Source organism: Myotis davidii, unplaced genomic scaffold, assembly GCF_000327345.1.
Source record: "Myotis davidii unplaced genomic scaffold, ASM32734v1 scaffold356, whole genome shotgun sequence".
NCBI lineage: Eukaryota > Metazoa > Chordata > Mammalia > Chiroptera > Vespertilionidae > Myotis > Myotis davidii.
The window spans coordinates 630,630-631,634 of record NW_006288188.1 but is presented as its reverse complement, the minus strand read 5'-3'; the positions used below and the strand labels follow the sequence as shown (position 1 = coordinate 631,634).

At 37.6% G+C, this 1,005-nt stretch overlaps 1 protein-coding gene across 1 annotated transcript in view; it reads left to right on the top strand.

Moving 5' to 3' along the window:
* Positions 1 to 1,005, top strand: part of IBSP (integrin binding sialoprotein) — a 16,648-nt gene that overhangs the window by 7,504 nt on the left and 8,139 nt on the right. The window lies entirely within an intron of this gene.

The following is a 1,005-nucleotide window of genomic DNA, read 5'->3' as shown; positions in this document are numbered from 1 at the left end:
GCAATCCACTGGTTTGGGAACCTTCTAAGTTCAAGTATTCATAGGTGCTATTTATGAATGGACAATGACAGTAAAAAATGGATCATGAATAAATGTTTGTTAATCTTGGAAACAAAACAGTGCAGGAACTTTAAAAATGGCAAATAATTAGTTTAATTTTTTAAACTGTAAAATTAACATTTCTAGTACAATAATTTACCCTACTAGCTTAAAGAAAGGCCTTAACAAGAATATCAAGTCAGTACCAGGAAAAATGCCACCTACTAAATCCCACAAATTTCTGCCTGTATCGAACATAGTAATCTTACAGAAGAACTAAGCTAGGATAATCCACTTAACTACAGCTGTTCACTGTACAGTGATTGTAAAATTGCCTTGCCAGCTAGATTTCCCAAGGCTCTTCACTTGTTGTAACGGTGGTTGGGGATGGAGGAGGAATAGGATGCCTTTACTACTCAGATGCAATCACACACACTCAAAATTTTGCCAATAACCACTGAACATATATGATCCTCCAAGAAATTATCTTTAAACTCCCCATGACCCAGGGAACTTAGAGAGTCCGGGGGTCCTCAAACTACGGCCTGTGGGCCACATGCAAATACAAATATTGTATTTGTTCCCGTTTTGTTTTTTTACTTCAAAATAAGATATGTGCAGTGTGCATAGGAATTTGTTCATTGTTTGTTTTTTTAAACTATAGTCCGGCCCTCCAACGGTCTGAGGGACACTGAACTGGCCCCTGTTTAAAAAGTTTGAGGACCCCTGTTAGAGACCATAGGTTTCATTCCTCTTTAGGGAGAAATAGTGCAGTACTGTTTCTGTATCTCCTTGTCCTGAGTAGCACCGTTTCTTATACATATATGGTGCCCAGTAATTTTTGGTGGTTTGGTTTTGAACCATCAGAGGAATAAATGCTCCAAAGATCATTCACTAAAAGTGATCATTGAAAAGTGGATGAAAAAACTTGGAGTCTTCCATTCTAAAGAGATTCTATCAGCACTT